Source organism: Giraffa tippelskirchi, chromosome 3 (assembly GCF_054371585.1).
Source record: "Giraffa tippelskirchi isolate mGirTip1 chromosome 3, T2T-mGirTip1v1.2.pri, whole genome shotgun sequence".
Classification (NCBI taxonomy): Eukaryota; Metazoa; Chordata; class Mammalia; order Artiodactyla; family Giraffidae; genus Giraffa; species Giraffa tippelskirchi.
In genome coordinates this window covers 185,192,345-185,209,894 of record NC_137277.1, presented here as the reverse complement: position 1 = coordinate 185,209,894, position 17,550 = coordinate 185,192,345, and the positions used below count along the sequence as shown (strand labels likewise).

General features: G+C 50.0%; 1 non-coding gene across 1 annotated transcript; it reads right to left on the bottom strand.

The window, feature by feature from the left end:
- Positions 1-1,090: 1,090 nt before the first annotated feature.
- LOC145543895 (U6 spliceosomal RNA) lies at positions 1,091-1,197 on the bottom strand. The gene has a single exon (XR_014081140.1). It is a non-coding gene; the product is annotated as a U6 spliceosomal RNA (small nuclear RNA).
- Between the last annotated feature and the right edge of the window lie 16,353 nt (positions 1,198-17,550).

Below are 17,550 nucleotides of genomic sequence, written 5' to 3'. Positions count from 1 at the left end.
CTGATACTTTGAAACCAAGGCATACAGGCTCTGCAGTGTAAACTCTGGAGGGTAACGGTGCCTGTAGCAGGACTAGTTAGATGGCTGTACACCAGAACAGGGCAGATGATGATGCTGGGAGCTGTGGAGGTGGTGAACAGTGGTTGGATTCTGGGTATATTTTAAACGTAAAACCAATGGGATTTGTTGAAAGATTGGATATGGGGTGTGAGAAAAAGACAGGGTCAAAGGTGATATCAGAGCTTTTGGCCTGAGCAGAGACCAGTGATGCCTGGTACTTAGATGGGGAAGATGGTGCAGGGATGGCTTGGAGGTGCATGTCAAGTGTTCATATTTGGACATGGTAAGTTTGAGATGCCTTTTGGTCACTGAGTGAAGATAGAGGTCAGAAGATTGAGCCTTGATCCCTTTCTTCAGGTACTGAAAAAAAATCACTCTACATAGTAGATTAGACTAGATCAGAGATGAAAACATACCTGACATACACTCTGTCACATCCCTTCCAGCGTCCCTGGCAGACATCATTGATTCATCATGACACCCAGAACCCTTCTCAGCCCAGAGTTTTACCAACCAAGTGGAGGTGATACAAAGGGGAAAGCTCTTCATCATCCTTGGACTTGATGGGCGGCTTGAGACCTTGATGCTGGGAAAGATTGAGGGCAGGAGGAGAAGGGGACGACAGAGGATGAGATGTTTGGATGGCATCACAGACTCAATGGACGTGGGTTTGGGTGGACTCCGGCAGTTGGTGATAGACAGGGAGGCCTGGCATGCTGCAGTCCATGGGGTCACAAAGAGTTGGACACAACTTAGTGACTAAACGACAACTGAGAATGTAGTTAAAACCATAGATTAAAAAAAAAACATTTTTTTTGGAGTACAGTTGGTTTACAGTGTTGTGTTAGTTTCTCAGTTCAGTTCAGGTCAGTCGCTCAGCTGTGTCCGACTCTTTGAGTTAGTTTAGTTAGTTAATTAATTTAGCGTTAGTTTAGGTACTTCAATGTTAGTTTCTACTGTACAGCAAAGTGATAGTTTCTACTGTACAGCAAAGTGAATCAGTTGTACGTATACATATATCCCCTCTCTTAAAAATATAGAACACTTAATGAATTTGCGTGTTATCCTTGCACAGGGACCATGCCAATGTTCTCTGTATCATTCCAATTTTAGTATATGTCCTGCCGAAGTGAGCACAAAAACCTTAGGTTTTGAGTCAGAAAGACCTGGACCAGAAAGCTAATCTTGCCACATACTAATTGGAGACCTCAGCAAAAAGAATTTATCCTTTTTGCCTCAGTTTACTCATTCGAAAAATGAGATTAATAATGGTTCTTATCTCATGGGTTTGTTGTGATGATTAAATGGGATAATACAAGAGGCCTACTTAGCACAGCTTCCCTGGTGGCTCAGGTGGTAAAGAATCCATCCACAATGCGGGAGACCTGGGTTTGATACCTGGATTGGGAAGATCCCCTGGAGGAGGAAATGGCAACCTACTCCAGTATTTCTTGCCTGGAAAATCCCCATGGACAGAGGAGACTGGCAGGCTACAGTTTATAGCGTTACCAAGAATCAGACACAACTGAGCAACTAAGCATGCACGCAGGCTCTTAGCACAACACTAGGGACGTAGTCAGTTCTTTATCCATATAAGCAGCAGCAGCAGTAATGTCATTGACCTGTATTGTTCCAGCTGAACCAGTCTAGAAGATTTCTTCCTTGGTATTTCTGACCTCCAGGACAGAGATGTTGTAATGCTGGGGTTTTCCAGCAGGAGGCACTGTTGACATTTACATCTCCATTGTCTGCAGAGATTCCGGAAGTGGGGAGAAAGTTTCTCTGGGGGACTGTCCTCCAGGGACTGTCCTGGCAGCTGCCTAGACCCCTTTTCTCCCCCAGCTCTTGGTTCTTCCCAAACCACAATGTCTAAGCTTTCTTCCCTGGATCTGGCCTATCTTCGCCAGTATACTTTCTGATGTCCTCCTGCTGTGGTCCATCCGAGCTACTGAATCTGGCATCCCAGGCCCCAGTCAACCTCTCCTCACTGTCCAATTTCCCCAAGGTGACCAGGTGCCTGCCGGCGGCCTTCCCTTTGCACGTCGTGTCCGCTTGGTGTGTGTCTCGGGCCCCCTGTCTGCCCCTCAGCTCTGTAGGAACCCTTTTCCCAATTCCTCCTCTTCGGAGCAGGAAAGAGACGGAGGTGGGTTAGTAGGAACAGAAGCCAGACACGTGTTCCATGAACCGCCCAGTCTCGGTCATGGGTGAGCTCAGGAGGGAACCAGAGCCTGGGTCTCCCCAGCCTCAGGCGTAAGTGACTCACTTGCCACCCAGACCGCATTCATCTTCCGACTCAGGCTCTCCTTTGGCCTGTGTTGAGCACCTGTGACTTGCCAGGCCCTGTGCCCAGTGCTGGGTCAAATGGAGATTGAGGAAGACCGTGTGCCAGGCCTCAAGGGGCAGGACCGTTCCTGCGCCGGGGGGATGGGTACAGCACTCCAGTGGGTCATGACAGTGCAGAGCAAATGTGCTATAATGGAAGGACAGGCCCCCAGTGTGCGGTCTGGGGTGACTTCTGACTGTCTAAACAACAGAGTCAGCGAAGCATGTGCCTGTTTTAAAGGGTCCCTCTTGGATTCATCTTTTCTCATACTCAGTGGCCAAAATGGACCCTTCCTCAGCCTCCATATCCTTTTCTTGGCCAAATATCATGTCCTCCCCACTGCCTTCAGCACCCCAACACAATCAGACACACACACACACACACACACACACACACACACACACACACACACACACACACACACACACACTGATGCTTAGAGTAAGATGACCTCATGGGAAAGCCCTGGAAGAGGGCCAGTTGTTTGGGAAGTAGCCTCTGAAACTGCCCTCCCCCCTCCCCTCCTGCTTCACTGCCCACCACCCCTTTCCATGGGTCCCCTCCACGGTTTGGCATCCAAGGCCTGGAGGATGTCTGTCCCCAACCTTCATCCTTCTCCACTGGTAACGCCAGTTTGTACACAGAAGATGCCAGGACTTATGGCCTGATGAGCTACTGCATGCCTCTGCCGCCCACCCCTGCCCACCCCCCGCCCTCCAGATGTGAAATCTGCAATCTCTGGCATGTGTTTGCTACACAGAATTCCCCCAGTAGGTCATCGGCTGTCATGATGAACAAACGAGAAGGAAAAAAAAACAACCAAAAGTGAGCTGCTTCTCGGGGCTCTGGTGCCCCAAACCACAATGACATGCCTGGTAGTTTTCAGTGGAAGGAGGCATGGGGTCAGCATAGGTGCTGGTTGGGATGTCACATGGGTTGAAGTGGGTAGCAGTTATTCTATAGGTTAATCAAAATAATCTCTTTATTTCTTCACATAGAAAGATATACAGTAGATGTTAGAGAAACTAACATGTTTTCTTTTCTGTTTTTCTTTTTTTTTAAGGAAATAGACATTTTTGATATAACAAACAAAAAGCAAAGGCTTTTTTTCTCTAAGATGTTAGAGAAACTAACATATTTTCTTTTCTGTTTTTCTTTTTTTTTAAGGAAATAGACATTTTTGATATAACAAACAAAAAGCAAAGGCGTATAGGTCCTGCAACCAGATGGTAGGGGCTTCCCTGGTGGCTCAGATGGTAAAGAATCTGCCCACAATGCAGGAGACCTGGGTCTGATCCTTGGGCTGGGAAAATCCCCTGGAGAAGGAAATGGTAACCCACTCCAGTATTCTTGCCTGGAGAATCCTGTAGGCAGAGGAGCCTGGCAGGCTATAGATAATGGGGTCTCAAAGAGATGGACATGACTGAGCAACTAACACAACACACACCATATGGAATTGATCAATTCCTGAGAATTTCACACAAACCACACACTTCTTTTTTTTAACACAATGAACTCTTACTGTAGAAGCTGCCTTTTTAAAGAAAAATGGAACAGTATATCATAAGTGAAAATAGCTAACACTTGCTAAGACTGACTCTGTGTAAGGCTCAGTGGAAGCGCTTTGTATATGGAGTTTCATTTAGTCAACTGTGTGAGATTATTTACTGGCCCCATTTTACGGAGTCAGAAAGTCAGAATCAAGCGCTCTTTTGACCCTAAAAGGCAGTTAAGGGACAGGCAGACGCCTGGCCTAGAAGGTGGGAGACCAGGCCCCAGCTCATTTCTTCCTGGTTCAGGGCCTCAGTCTTCTCACCTGAGAAATGGGGGAGCAGGGCCAGAATGATCTTCCCCGTGTGGAGGGGGTTGCAGACCCCTTCCCCACTTATGGAGGTCACCTCCTCTGAGGCCTTACTTCACCCTTGTTCTGAGGCTGACGGCAATCGCTCCTGTTCACTGAGTCATGTGCCAGGCCATTCTAAGCACTTCTTTTTATCCTCCCGACAGCCCTAAGAAAACCTGGGTTATTTTCATCGCCCGCCTTGACAGGTGAGGAAACTGAGGCAGGGAGAGCTAGAGAAACTTGCCCAGCGTCATTCCATGAGTAAGGGTCAGCGTCCACATTCAACCGCAGACCCAGTCAGCCCCACACCTGTGTTCTTAACCATCCGCAGCTGTTTTCGATGCTTCCTTACCCATGGGGAGACAGACCCTTTACCTCTTAACTCAGCAAACACACGAATATCAAAATTTAAGTGGGATGCAAATTTCATGAGCTAAAGTCATATCTGTACCATGTGAGATGCTCTCAACGTTGTTTTTCTGTTTCATTAAAGAAAAAATCCTGGCGGCAGCCACTACATTTGGGCTCCAAAGGGGTCGTGACCCATAGTTTGAGAACCATTGCTTATACAGTCCCTTCTCTGCCCCCGGGCGGGGCGGGGGTTGGGGGGGAGGCCTTTTTAATGGGTTCACAGTCTTTCTCTTTTGATCCTAGGAAGTAGCCGGTAGAGGCACTGTGACTGTATCTCAGAGGGGAGGGAGCTGAGGACCAGAGAGGGGTAGGGCATGTCCTGCTGGGGGTACACAGAGAGCCCCGGGGTTCCCACCTAGGGCCAGGTCGGGGGCAGATTCAGGCCAGTTGACACAGCGCCTTTACTGATCAGCTGCTCTTTGTAGGGACTCACATACCTTACAGCACAAGGTTTAAGTCATTAAACTTCTCAGCCACCCAGGCAGCCGGGTGAGGGAGAGATTAGGGGCCCTTTGTTACAGATGAGGCAGCTGAGGCTCGGAAACGCTGAGTGACTTGGCCAAGGCCACACAGTCCGGAAGAAGCCAGGCCTGGTTTGGGTCCCCACTGAGTTCCCGGGACCAAGCTGGGGACCCGAAACCTAACAGATGCTCAGCGACCGTGTGCCTCTGGCTGGCCCCAAACCCTCTCCCACTGCCCACTGCCGGAGCTCCGTGATTTCCACTTCAGCCCCCTTTTCTGGGAAGCATGGGCCCCAGGTGTGGATGGCTCCCCTGGAATCCGGGGCTTGCTGGGGCTCCGCCTGGGCGAGGGTCCCCGGGGTGCGTACTCTGCTGAGTTTCGGTTCCAGGTCCCTGCACGCTCGCTCGCTGGCCCTGCCCTGTCGGCTGGGAGGGAGGGAGGGAGGAATCGAGACCGCTCCCCTGGGCTTGGGGCGGAGGAACCCTGCTGGCGCCTCTGCTGCTGGGCCTTTCCCACCCCGCCTCGCCTCTCACTCCCAGGCTGCATTCTGGGGCCTCCTGTGGGGCCCAGGCCGTCTCTGGTCCTTCCTCCAGCCTGGGTAGGGGCTCTCCCTCTCGGTCTGCCCTTTCCCTTAGGGGAGAGATCCCAGGGAGAGGGTTGAGCTTCAGGTCTGACCCCAGTGCTGAGGTCAAGCTTCCCCGGTGGAGAGAGAGGAACGGACACGGAGCCTTGCACTCTCTGTTCCATTCATGCTACGCATTGTCCCTGCCCCAGAGGAGGGGAGGAGGGGCCCCCGGAGTACTAAAGCTGAGCCTCCCTTCCCTGAGCAGGAAGGGGTCTGACCCCACCCCTCTAGCAGGAAGCCCAGAGCTGACTCAGGACACCTTCCAGACCTGGGAGGGGAGGAGGGGGAAGGAAGGAAGGCTGGAAGCCAGGGCAGAGGGCCAACAGCTGGGCTTTGACAGGGCTCCGCATGGTGTGGAAGTGCCAAGTGTTCAAGGGGAGTGCCATTTTCACCTCCACCCTCCTCCCTGCCCATCTGGGCCTCACCTCTCCTAAAGAGCTGGCTCAACATTGCCTTCCTCCAGGAAGCCTTCCCGGGTTGACCCCACCTCACACTGCCTGGCATCACTTTGCATCTTCCGTGAAGGAAGGAGGTGAGACTAAGACCCAGCACTGCATAAACTCACAGCTGGGAGCTCACACACCTCAGAGGGCTTGGTCTGCCTTCCATCTCTTGCACAAATGTTTGAAAACGACCCTCAGAACCAGTTTTCAGATAACACACACACAGGCACACTAGTGTTGATTGTCCTATCCAATTTCTTGATTGTCCTATCTCGGTTTTGGCCAGGAACAGATGTTTCCAAAGTGAATTCTGGACTGTCCATCGATGTTAACCCACCCATCTGACTCTTTCACCAGAACAGAGAGTCCTGTGGTCAGAGACTTGGAACCCTGAGATTTAGGGATTAAACAATGCTAATCTGATTTCTGTACTGCAGGCCTTCTCAGATCCTTTAACAGTTAATGCACATTGTGAATCTCCGAGTGTCTACAGTTGCCTAAGTTTAGTTGATCTTAGAATTTTTGTATAGTGGAGCATCTCATGTCTAGAGTGCTACTGAGCACCCTTTGGAAAACATTGGGATATGGAATATTCTAGAAAGAGCTGATACAGCTGAGCAATAACTTATATCAACAACACAATATACTTCCTTGGACTGAGTGCTTACTCCATGTCAGGCTCAGTGCTAAGCCTTGATGTGATAGATTTAAGCAAATTCTCAGAGATGAATATTATTTTGGAAGTCAAGAGGATTTTCCAAGTCATTTGGTGGGTTAATTCATGGTGATCTCCTAAGCTATGGATTCTGCACTATCTGAAGTGATATTCAAAATATTTATCAACCTACATGGCACTGATCAATTTATCAGAGATCTCAGACTCCTGGGTAGACTAAGCATTTGCCCTTTACTCTTTGGATTGTGAGGAGACCTGGAAGATTTGAGTGTAGGAGCAAGGATCTCTGGGGTGATGAGGAGGGTGCATTCAACATTAATTCCAGCAAGAGGGATTTGGTTCAATTCTCTGGGCGTTGAGACCTGGGGATGGGAGCCCTGGGGAGCCACAGGGTTTTTTCTGTATGGTTGAGAAGAGAAGCAACACCTGCCCATCTCGGTTGGCTTGAGGTGTGACCTGGCTTCAGAGGCAGAGGCATGGATGACCTGGGTGTCCCGGAAGTGCACCATGGGCAGTATGTAAGGCTGAGTCCCTGCTGGACCTGCAAGCCTCCCTGGATAAGTCACTTTTCCTCTCTGGCCTCAGCCTTTCCATCTGTCTGATGGGGGCGCTAGAGACATGATTGGTTTTTGACCCTGCCCCCCATAGTCAAGCATGGTCCATGGTCAAGCATGCCTCTCAACTGATACCCTCTCTCTTAGCCAGATCCTGGGCTGTGCCTACCCTGACTCCGTTCTTTCTCTCTTCTCCATTTCCCTTCTCCCAGAGCTGCAAGATCTGACTAAACTCTCTTCTCCTCCTAGAAGTCTAAAGTCCTTCTGGCTATACCAGCCTCACTCTCTCCAATGGTTTCCACTTGTGGAGCCAGAGCCTCTGAACTTTCTCCAGGCTTCTGGAAGATTAACAACAGCTCATATAATATAGCATGCTTATGTAGGTACTGTACCAAATGTTGGATGTTGACTCATCTAATCTTCACAGCAGCTCCTCTGCTTTTATTCACAATTTACAGATGGGAAAAGTGAACCAGAGTGGTTCAGTAACCTGCCCACAGACACACAGCCAATATGTGTTGAAGCTGGGATACAAACCCAGATGGTGTGGCTGTTAGGGATGTGTTGTCCAATGAAGGAGCCTCCTCCAGCCACTTGTGGCTGTTGAGCCCTGGACATATGTTTAGTGTGAACTGAGATGTGCTGTAAGCATCCAATGCACAACAGGTTTTAAGGCATGGTATGACACAAAGGATGTAAAATATCACATTAATTAATATTTTTTGCATTGATTGTACGGTGAAAAGGTATTTTAGACTTATTGAATTAAATAAGATAGATCATTAAAGTTAATTTCACTTTTTCTTGTTACTTCTTGATGTGACTGCTTGAAAATTTAGAGTTATACATGTGGCCATTTTATATTTCTATTGGACAGTGCTGTTCTAAAATTTGTGCTCACAGGCACTCTGTTGAATTGTCTGCTTCTTGGGTGAAGGGAGGTGGGGCAGGTGATGAGAGTGGTAATGGTAGTGATGGTGATAGTGGTGATTTGTTGGTGGTGTGGTGGTGATGATGATGATGGTGGTGATGGTGGTGGTGGTGATGGTGGTGATGTTGGTGATGGTGGTGATGTGGTGATGGTGGTGGTGGTGGTGATGTGGTGGTGGTGGTGGTGATGTGGTGGTGGTGGTGGTGATGTGGTGGTGGTGGTGGTGGTGGTGATGTGGTGGTGATGTGGTGGTGATGTGGTGATGGTGGTGGTGATGGTGGTGGTGGTGGTGGTGATGGTGGTGTGGTGATGGTGGTGATGGTGGTGGTGGTGGTGGTGATGTGGTGGTGGTGGTGATGTGGTGATGGTGGTGGTGATGGTGGTGGTGGTGGTGATGTGGTGGTGGTGGTGGTGGTGGTGATGTGGTGATGGTGGTGGTGATGGTGGTGGTGGTGGTGATGTGGTGATGGCGGCGGCAGCGGTGATGGTGGTGGTGGTGGTGGTGGTGGTGGTGGTGGTGGTGATGTGGTGGTGGTGGTGGTGGTGGTGGCGGTGGTGGCGGTGGTGGTGGTGATGTGGTGGTGGTGGTGGTGATGTGGTGATGGCGGCGGCAGCGGTGATGGTGGTGATGGTGGTGGTGGTGATGTGGTGGTGGTGGTGGTGGTGGTGGCGGTGGTGGTGGCGATGGTGGTGGTGGCGGTGGTGGTGGTGGTGGTGGTGATGTGGTGGTGGTGGTGGTGATGTGGTGATGGCGGCGGCAGCGGTGATGGTGGTGATGTGGTGGTGGTGGTGGTGGTGGCGGTGGTGGTGGTGTGGTGATGGTGGTGGTGGTGTGGTGATGGTGGTGGTGGTGGTGATGGTGGTGGTGGTGGTGGTGGTGTGGTGGTGGTGGTGGTGGTGGTGGTGGTGGTGGTGGTGGTGGTGGTGATGTGGTGATGGCGGCGGCGGCGGTGATGGTGGTGGTGATGGTGGTGGTGGCGGTGGTGGTGGTGGTGGTGATGGTGGTGATGGTGGTGGTGGTGGTGGTGGTGGTGATGGTGGTGATGTGGTGGTGGTGGTGTGGTGATGGTGGTGGTGGTGGTGATGGTGGTGGCAGTGATGGTGGTGGTGATGGTGGTGCTGGAGGAGGTAATGACAGTAGGGAGGAATCATTAGTGGGGTGGTGATGGATGAAGCCATCTCATTTATAACATCTAATATTTTAAAAGAAGCATTTGTTTTTTAAAGAAATACATATCCATTATAAAAGTGTTTTCCAAGTGGCTCAGATGGTAAAGGATCTGCCTGCAGTGCGGCAGACCCGGGTTCAATCCCTGGGTGGGGAAGATCCCCTAGAGAAGGGAGTGGCAATCCACTCCAGTATTCTTGCCTGGAAAAGTCCATGGACAGAGGAACCTGGTGGGCTACTGTCCATGGGGTCCCAAAGAGTTGGACACAACTGAGAGACTAATGTAAAATACAAATCCATTATAAAAAACAATAGAAAGTGAAAGTCTCCCTCTATTCTTTTACTTCAAAGATTACCAGTAGTTTAATGGGTGCGATCTTCTAGCCCTTCTGTAAACAGAAACAGCAAGAGGATATAAACTTAAAAAAATAAATGGTTTGATAATATATGCTGTCCTGTAACCTTTTTTTTTTTTTTTTTTACCTAGCAATGTATCGGGCCTATTTTTCTCCGTCAATACGAATGAACTTAATTCATTCTTTTTACCATCTTATAAGTATCTTGCATGGTTCAGTCCAAGTTATTTAACAAACCCTATATTAGCATTCATTTGAGTGGCTTCAAATTTTTACTATTTAAGCAGAGATAAAATGGCTATCTCGTATACCTGGTCTATCTTCGAACTTTCGAGATAACATCTCTGTAGGACTGATGTGCCAGAGCAGAGCTGCTTCACATTACTGTTTTGCTCAGATTGCCAACTGGCCCCTCAGAAACTACCCTCCAGAGCACATGTAGGCCGCATCTTGGCATCATCAGTTTCTGCTACGACGTGAGCACGAGCCTCTCAACTCTCTGCCCACATTCACCTGCCACCTTCCAGTTTTTCTCCTCACAATAGCCAGAGTTGCCTTTTCAAAACACAGATCTGATCATGTCATTACTTGTCATCTCCTCCAAAAAAGCCCCTTTGAGGTCAGACTGCCCTTGGGTTAAAGACAGAGTCCTTCCCACGCCCTGGAAGGCCTGTAGGATCTGGCCTCCGCCCACCTCACCAGCTGCTTCTGATGCATGTTCCCCCCCTTCACTCTCTGCAGCCACACTGGTTCCCCGTGAGTAGCCTGCATTCTCTGTTTTTTTCCCCACCTCAGAGCCTTTGCACGAGCTGTGCCCTCTGCCTGGAAGACCCTTTCCAGCCCTTATTCTACCCTTTCACCTGTTTAACTCCTGCTTATCCTTCATCTCCCAGCCCAATGGCACTTTCCTAAGGAGGCCCTCCTTGATGCACCCCCAGACTAGGGTCTCAGAGGACACCCCACCCCCACTTCAGCACACTCCTCACTATTGCTGAGCACACAGTCGTCTGTGTGATTATCCTCCTCTTTGAAGACCAAGGTCCCTGTCCACGGAACCCAGGTTCCAGCACAATGTCTGGCTTCCAGACATTCAGTAAAGATCCACTGGATTTTTTTCTTTAACCACATCAGTTCAGTTGAGTCGCTCAGTCAAGTCCAACTCTTTGTGACCCCATGGACTAAACCACATAGTTGTTCGTAAAACCCTAACCCATAGGATGTGTTATTTATTTATTTATTTTTGGCTGCACTGGGTCTCCACTGCTGCGTGCGGGCTTTCTCTAGTTGCAGCAAGTGAGGGCTGTTCTTTGTTGTGGTGTGTGGGCTTCTCATCGCGGTGGCGTCTCTCGTTGTGGAGCACAGGCTCTAGGCATAGTGGCTCATTAGTTGTGGCACACAGGCTTAGTTGCTTCACGGCATGTGGGATCTTCCCAGACCAAAGATCGAACCTGTGTCCCCTGCATTGGCAGGCAGATTCTTAACCACTGGGCTACCAGGGAAGTCCCACGATGTATTCTTGTTTGACTCTCCCTATGACTTTGCAAGGCAAACAGGGTCTGGAGTACTGTAGCCATTTTACAGAGGAAGAAACTGAGGTTTGGAAGAGGAACTTGCTTTGGCTGAGATCCCTTGGCAAGTAAATGGCCCGGGTGCAGGACTCGAACCCACCTCCCCCTCTGATACTTCTCACACTTGGACTCTCAATCTTTCCTTTACTCTCTGCAGAAAATCACACCTTTATCATTTTTATTTTGCGTCTATTGCTGATCTTCCATCTGGCCTCGTGTGATGGGAAGCCAGTGGGAAGTTTTGGGCAGCAGAGTTATACAATCTGATTTATAGTCTTAAAATACCATTCTAGCTGCCGTGTGCAGATGGACTGTGGAAGGGCAAGGGTAGATAGGACACAGGTTAGAAATGCTTGGCGATTTGGATCAGGGTGGTGGTGGGGGGCAAGAAGTGGTCAGATGTGGGGTATATTTTGATAGCAGACCTACAGGAGGTGCTGATGAATAGTCTGGGGGCGGCGGGGGGGAGGAGGGTTGTGAGGGTAAAAAGGGGAATCCAGAATTACGCCTGGACTTTTGTCCTGAGCACCTTTTATTGGGTTGCAGAATCTGGGAAATGAACAGGGGTGGGGTGATGATCAGAGTCTGGGGGCATGTTACATTTGAGATGCTAAACTCAAGACATTCAAGACAGTGAGCAGACAGGTAGAGTATGAACCCAGCCTAGGGCAGGGGTCTGAAGAGGTACATGCTTGGGAATCATCGGCTTAGAAATGGGACCAGGGAGGCGTCTAGACTCCTGACCCAGTGCTCTTTCCACTGTTTCTCTTTCCGTCTGGCCCTTTCTTGCTCTCTCAGCTCCCTGGCAGATACTCCCGGGAGCAGGCAGCGGGGGTGGGTCTCTGGGGTGACACAGCCCTGCCCACCATTTTCCCCACCTGCCCTGGCCCCGTTCCCTTGGCAAACAGCCCTGGGCCTCCTGGGCTGCTGTATTTCAGAAAAGCGTTCCAGTTTGGCAGAGCAAATACAGCCGAGGAGAAAGGCAACACCTTGCAAAATAGCACCAGGCCCTCAAAAGAGAGTTTTCTTGGTCTTTTCTTTAACTTTCTCATCTGGCCTCAAGCCAAGAATGTGTCCTGTATTTTCTTCCTTGGTCCCTCCCCACCGCCCACCCCATCCCTGGTGTCTGCAATTCCCAGAGTGTTAATCTCCCATCACGAGACTGGGAAATCTCAGAAATGGCCTGGAGCTGCACAGCTGGCCTGGGTCCCTCCTCTGCCCTCCCACAAAGCCCTGGCTTCCAGTGGAGTGCTGGGAAGGAGTGTGGGCCCTGGAGTGGGACTGCCTGGCTTTCAGTCCTAGCATGCTGGCTGTGTGTCCTTCGGCAAGTTACTTCCCTCTCTGTGCCTCAGTCTCCTAATCTGTGAAATGGGGACAATAGTAGTACTACTTGACAGACTTGTTGTGAGGAGTGCGTGAGTTAGTATAGGTAAAGCTTAGAATGGTGATAATTATGATTTCCCTGGGTTAGGTCAAGATAAAGAACACAGGCCCCGGAGGGGTACCGCCTGAGTTCCAGGTCCAGCTCCATGACTTACCACTTAACCCCTGAGTGCCTTGGGTCTTGTCTAGGGCAGCGTTGTCCTCACAGGTGTGGGGGCCTGTGCAGGTGCTGCAGGCGGAGCCCTTACCAGTGCCTGACACGCATCCTGAGTGCTCTGTGGATGTTGACTTAATGGAAAATCAGTGTGCTTTCTTATCTGGGCTTTCTAAATCTGGCCCAGGCCTCTGACCTCCTCAGCCCAGGCTGAGATCACTCCCTGGCAAGTTTCTCTGCCCAGACTTATCCTGCTGATGTCTGAAATTCCACCATTATTGCCTCACTTCTTTGGCTTAACGCTTTGCCATCATTAAAATACAGATAGCCGGGGAAAGGGTCACCATTTCTATATTCCGTCTTTTATTCCTCAGTGTGAGGACATTCATCAGCGATTTTCCTGAGAGGGATACGGAAGGAAAAGCAGGCTCTCCCATCATGCCCCCTGCCCTGGGCTTGACCCCAGGCTCTCCTGTAGCCCCTGAGGGGAGTCCAGTTTCCTTGCCAGGGTCCCCTGCAAACCCTGTCAGGATCTTGTCCAAGCCCACCTCTCAGTGTACATGCCCCACGTGACTTGACCCCTTGGCCAGCCTGGGTGTCTTCTCACCCATCGTTTGGGCTTTCTGGCCCCAGTGTCTGCTCATTCGAGTCCCAGCACCTAAACCATACCCCCATCCTCCCACCCCACTCGCACTGGCCTTTGTCTCTCTTGGAGGGTCTGCGTCATGGTTTCTGAGTCTCAGCACTCCTGGCGTTTGGGACGAGGTAACTCTTTGTTGCGGAGACTGCCCCACAGTGCGCAGGGTGTTTAGCGTCATTGCTGGCTCCTACCCACTCTTGCACCTCTCCAGGTGTGACAGCCCCAAATGTCTCCAGACATTGCCCAGTGTCCCCTGGGATGGGGTGGGGTTGAGAACCACTGGTGTATAATGTATGACATGGGGTTTGGAGTTGGCTAGACCTTGGGTTCATGGCCCATTTTGCTCCTGCTAGCTGGGGGACGGGTGGTTTGTCTTGGTTTGCTCAGCTGCAAAACAGGCACCAGAAATCCTGTCTCATAAACAGTGTTTTAAATTTATTTTTATTCATTTATTTAGGCCATGCCGTGTGACGTGCGGGACCCTAATTCCCCAACCAGGGATCAAACTCATGCCCTCTGCAGTGGAAGCATGGATTCTCAACCATTGGACTGCCAGGGAAGTCTCCAGACAACATTTTAAAAGGATAACTGTTGCAAGGTTATGTTGATAGATGCTTGAAAAAATGAAGCAAAGATTCAAACGGCTACCACGCCGTCTGCTCAGACTAAATTCATCCCCTGTCTGCTTTTTTCATGAAATGCACCCCTAGCCCTCTGCCTAATACTGTCAGGCCCCAAACTCTGGAGTCTTCTTTGATTTCTACACCCCTCCTCCATCTGTTCATTTGCAAAAGCTTTGAGCACCTCCCAAACGAGTCCCAATCCAGCCCTTCTACCGACTTCCACTCCTCTCACCCCAAGTCTCCACTGTGGGCATCACGGCAGCCTCCCTAACAGCCTCCAGATTCTACGCTGTCTGGTCCACTGTCCACACAGCAGCCAGAGGGCTCTTCTTATAACAAACTCGAGTCAAACTCTACTTAACCTCAAACTCCATACCAGGACCTCTAGAGCCTCCTGCCTGGCCCTGCCTTCCCCGCCCCTTGCCCAGTGGACAGCATCCTCCCTGGTCTTTTCCTGTTTCTCAGACAGCATTGGGACCACTGCTGTCTCACCCAGGCCTTCACACCGGTGGACACCCTGCCTGGCACGTGGGCCTCGGTGCTTACCTGGCTGGCACCTTCACACCCATCCTATCCCTGCTCCAGTGCTGTCTGAGAACCTTGCTTGAGTCCCCACCTACAGCAACCTCCCCTACCCCCAGCTACACTTGGTCCCTTTATCCCACTTTATTCTCTTCACAGCCTTTATCATGATCAGAAACTATGCTCTCTATTTATTTACAACCTTGCCTGTTAATAGTCTTCCCCAACCAGAATGGTCAGCTTCTTGGGAGAGGAGTCCTGTCCACTGTTGCATCCTCAGGGCCAAAGACAGCACCTAACACACAGCAGGCATCCAAGAAATGCTCGATGGATACGTGAATCCAGTTGTAAAATTTCATCATCTTTCAAATGCAGCCCAGAGGCCACCTACCTGTAGTCTGTCCCTCAGTGGAAGCCATATTCCCCTCCTCTGAGCCACTGAAGTATCTCTTCCTTGGCTGAATCACTTGGCCCTGTTACTTTCTTTTTATAAAATATATATATATATATATTTGACTGTGCTGGGTCTTACATGCGGCATGTGGGATCTAGTTCCCTGACCAGGGATCAAACCGGGTCACCCCTGGTTTAGGAGCACAGAGTCTTAGCCACTGGACCTCTAAGGAAGTCCTGGCCCTGTTACTTCTTTATGGAAAATGGCCCATTTCCCCAGATCCACCGTGAGCTGGAGGGCAGGGACCCGGACAGGGTTATTTCTGTATCCCCCGTAAGCTTGGCACAATAAATACAGATGGGGACAGTGGGTACCTAGGGAGGGGTAAGAAGGGCCCTGTGATTTGCTGATCATTTCTGGAGCTTGGCAGACAAACTTCACCTCCCCTGCTGTAGCAGATTAAAGATGGCTGCAAATTCTTCGACGTTCCTCCCACGGAGAGGTGGGGTCAAGGTCCCTTCTCTTGAACCTAGTTGGGCCTGTGACTGCTTTGACCAACAGAACGCAACAGAAGTGGTGCCCTTCTAGACCTTGGCTCAGGCCTTTAGAGACTACAGCTTCTATTTGCTATCAGGTGGAGTTTTGAGCTGCCCCATGGACAGGTCTTATCGTCCTGGCTGGTGAAGTCACACACAGAGGTCCCAAGACTGTGTGGAAAGGGAGAGCAACCCACCTGGGCCCAGCCAGTGCCCATCAAGTTGCCAGGAATGTGGGTAAAACTGATGGACCTTTCAGATGAGCCCAGCTGCCAGCTGAATCAAGCAACCTCAGTAACGCCAAGTGGAGCCAAAGTATTGCTCCACCGACCCCTGCCTGAATTCCTAGCCCACAAAATCATGAGATGTCATAAAATGCTTGTTTAAAACCACTAACTTTGGGGAATTTCCTGGTTGTCCAATGGTTAGGACTTGGTGCTTTCATTGCCGAGGCCCTGGGTTCAATCCCCGGTCAGGGATCTAAGACCCTGCAAGGGGTCTGTGATCTATTAGTGATGTCTGCCACAGGTACAGAGGGGAGTATTAGGAGTTATTACCTGGGCTGCACTTTTCATATGTCTGGCCAATTCATGTTGAACACAGTTAACACATGATTTCATTTAATCCTCATAGGCAGGGCTTATCATCTGTATTTTATTTTCTGTGTTTTTTTTAAATCTGTATTTCCTTATAAATAAGAAAATTGAGGAAGAGAAAAGTTACATAGCTTGCCTAGTAGTTTACTCAGCTCATGGGGCAGAGGAGATTCTGGGGCTCAAAGTCCACTAAACGAGGCAAGAACGCAGGCGTGTCCCCAGAGGCAAACCTCCCCTCCTTCCTGATTGATGGCTGACCCCTCACCCACTTTTCTGTTTGCTAGCACTCAGTCCGGCTTTACTCTGGGACTGAAGAGAGTTGGCACTCAGCCAGCGTCACCAGGGCCCCAGAACTACCGACTTTCCCCCCTGCTTGTCATGGGAGGCTGGCGCTTAGGTATCTCTCAAGGGTGGAACCATCTAAGTTTGTAAAGAGCTTAAGGTAATACCCGTTTCACGTCTCCCAGCTCCCAGAGCCAGGCAAAGCCAAGCGCTCCGTTCAACGTTCTTAGAGAGCAGTTACGCAAAGCTTTCTTGGGGGAGTCAGAACCCAGGACGGGGGGAGGGTGGGGGAGGGGTTGGGAGCTCAAGCCCCGCTCCACCCCTTCCTGGAGGTGTGATCCTGCACAGGTGACTTCACCATTCTCTCAGTTTTCTCATCTGTCAAGTGGGGATTATCAGACCTACCCTGCATAGTAATTTTAAAGATAAAGGGATTTAATGTGAGTAAATTCCTAGAGTCACGCTTGGCACACATGGGTGCTTATTAAATATTTCTTGATGAATGAGTGAATGAATGAATGAACAGCTGGGTAACACTTTACCACGCTGAAGTGTATACTTAGTTCCGGATCCCAGCTGGCTGGCTCCCTGTACTCACTTTGCCTGGCACAGTGAGGGCACCTAATATATATTTGTCAAAATAATTCTTCTAAGTCTAATCTAAGGAAGTCATTTCCAGGCACACACACACACACAAAATCATACCATACTGTACATTCCAAACCAGACAGAATTTATTCAGGTCATGATAACACTTATGCTCTTCAGGCTTCATATCAGGCAGCCTCATCTGTGAATCAGGAAATAAGCAAAAAAAAAAAAAGACCTCTGAACAGACGAAACAGACAGCATAAAGTTCATGCACCGATACTTGTGGCTTTTCTCCTGAAAGTAACCTCTGGTCCTCATTTTTAACCTAGTTACTCTTGGTTTACAAGCAAATCAAACAAGCATCATATGATGGTTTTGAAACACACCTTTCTCAGATGAGAAGGCACAA